The following is a 3,000-nucleotide window of genomic DNA, read 5'->3' on the forward strand; positions in this document are numbered from 1 at the left end:
CTAATTCTGACACTAACTACCCAGAGTTTGCACAGGCTTAAGGGCACGATTCCCAACAAAACTTCCCTCACTTCAGACATCAGCCACCAGTTCAGGGGTCTGTAGGCCTCCCACACTTCTGACCAACTAACTACAAATTCAGGTGTTCCCATCACCCCCTCAGGTTTGATAATTTGCTGGAATGATTCACAGAACTCAGGAAAGTACTCTACTTATGATATAAGTTTCATTATAAAGGATAAAAATCAAGACTAGCCAATTGAAGAGACATAAGGTGAGTCCTGAGCACGAGGCTTCCAAGCGCCTCCCTGTGGAGGCAGGATGCATCACACTCCCAGCGCACTGATGGCATTTACCAACCAGGAAGCTCACTGGAGCCGGTTTTTATTTAGGTTTCCTTACGTGGCTATATGGTTGAAGTCACTCTCCAGTCCCCCACCTCCCTGGAAGTCAGGCAAATATTAGGTGACTCAAAGCTTCCACCCTCTAATCACATTGTTGGTCTTTCTGACATGACCAGCCCCTATCCTAAGTCATCTCCTTAGCAAAAACTCAGGTGTGGTCCAAGGGCCCACCAAGTATAATAAAAACATTTCTGTCACTCGCAAATTCTAAGGGTTTAGAAGATACCTCTCCAGAAGGCAGGACAAAGACCAGACAAATTCTTTGTCATACCACTCTAAGTTGCATATAACAACTAAAATCGAATAGCCATCACTTTTTCTGGAGAAAGAACAAAATAATACATCAGACACTTAGCAAAAGGCTAGCGGGTATCTCCTTTTCATGAAAGGAGTATATACTTAGAACTACTAGTACATTAATTTATATTTACCCAGCCTGGATGCTTGTTGTGAAATATGAGGTTTATAAAATTTTAACATTTGAAAAATACTAACACTTCTATTTATTAAGAGCTTTATAAAGGCTTTCAAATAAATACAATGTGGTATTACTTCTAATCATCCATATTATCTCACTTGCATCTTATACTATGAAGTATTATACTAATATAGACTTAAATATTCAATTTTTCATAGCACAGGATTATAAAAAAGACCTCAACAGTTACATGTTGAAGATATAATGCCCATTATATTCTTTTAATTTTTGGAATATGTCATTAATATAATTTTAATTGTCTGCTCTTTTTAAAGCTCATTACTACATTAATCCATTCATCTGAATAATATAATTAATATCATTATCCTGAACTAAAAGCAAATCTGCAGCCACTTAAGCTATACTCTAAATCATTTGGCTTTCATTTAGCTACAAATGGTAAAAAGCCCTTCAGCAATGTCTCCATTTTCTTTCTCCCAGTTCCTTACACTTTGAAACTCATTTTGAAACAGTTCTCATGAAATTGTATTTAGAAACTTATTCGCTGGAGGTAGAAGGTGGGAGTTAGTGGTGTCAGCTCAGAACCCATTGTAGAATCCACACATGAGTAACACATGTTGAATGGCTGAATGGCAAACAGCTTTTTTTTAATACTACATTTAAATACAGACATTTACTCTTGGTCTCTCTATGAGTTGGTATGTTTTACTAGTGAAAAATAGTAAAGATTCTAATTTATTGAGGATTTGCTATATGCCAGGCACTGTTTTAAGTGCTATACAAATGTAATTGTTTTGGTCTTCACAATAGTTCCGTGAAGTTGATCCAACTGTCAGCATGCCCATGATAACAAAGGATAAAGTAAGAACAGACTAGTCACCCAAGGCCACACAGCTATTAGGGATAGATTTGGGATTTGAACCCACACTCTGAATCACTGTCCATACTGTCTGAAGTGTGTTGGTGGACACCATTTAATAGCCACCCAATCATTTGCCCTCCTCCAGGTATCCTTAAGGTAGGATTAAGATGTACAAAGGATATAATCTCCTAACAGTAACATATTAAACCCAAATGGGAGGTTGTGGTAGCTGGTATACGACTGTGCAGGATCAAGCCATTTTTCCTATCTCTGCCAAGAAGCAGAAGGAATTGTTCAGACAGTGACCTCCTGCTTTCTTTTCCCTCTTCTCAGGGCTAGAGGCAGTGCAGACAGGCAGTACCCAGGATTTTGGAATGCGTGTGTAGGTTTCCAAGCCTTGTGCCTAGAGATTCTCATCTGCCCAAAGGCTTCCCTGTGCAGAGGTCAGGGCAGCTTCCAGTCAATGTAGAGAGCTGACCATTCTTCTGTGTTTCAGTGATTGAAGTTTCAAATATCCTTGGTGTGAGTTTAAGAACTTGTGCTTTTATTGAGCTCTATGAGTGTGTCACTGTTTACAGAGGTGAAACTGAAGAGCAAGCATATAACACAGCTGCACTGTTGGGTGCAGCAAGTGATATCCACGTAAATGCTCTCTTGCTGTAGGATGTCATTTAAGATATCTAGGCTGCCTCACAAGGCGGCAAACTCCAGCCTCACCAACCACATCCTGTCCAGCCTTCATCTCCCTTCCCTCTGTATTATGTTGCAGTCAGCTTAGATTCATTCCCTGCATGCATCCTAAGCCCCGAAAATGCCAAGGCCTCCACAATTCAGAGTTCTCTGCACTTTGTAAGACTAACCTGTTACGGAGACACATACACTTCTACGTATGACACTTTTGCTGTTGCTGAGTGATAGGGAAATCTGAAATGATTCACTGAAGGTTAAGGGAGGATTGAGTCAACAACATTTATGCTTGTGCCAACTGGAAATTCTCCTGTCTTACATAACATTTTGGCTAAAACTATATTGTAAAATTTCATAAGAAAGGGAAGAGAATATAGGGTGGTGAGAAAAAAAATCCTGGTGGCTTAAAGGACAGGGAAGATACAGGCTCTTCGAGCACCTGAAACTTGAGAGGCAATATGTAGGTATATTTTCCTTTATTTAAAGTCACTGATATTAGTTTCTTTTTAACATTTTACTGAACTGTTTGTTATTCAGTCACTAGAGTCAGATTTGAATTCTTAATTTCTTCCTGGCAGGGTTGAGGACTGTTATTTTTCTTTACACTC

Source organism: Propithecus coquereli, unplaced genomic scaffold, assembly GCF_000956105.1.
Source record: "Propithecus coquereli isolate 6110/MARCELLA unplaced genomic scaffold, Pcoq_1.0 Scaffold240, whole genome shotgun sequence".
Lineage (NCBI taxonomy): Eukaryota > Metazoa > Chordata > Mammalia > Primates > Indriidae > Propithecus > Propithecus coquereli.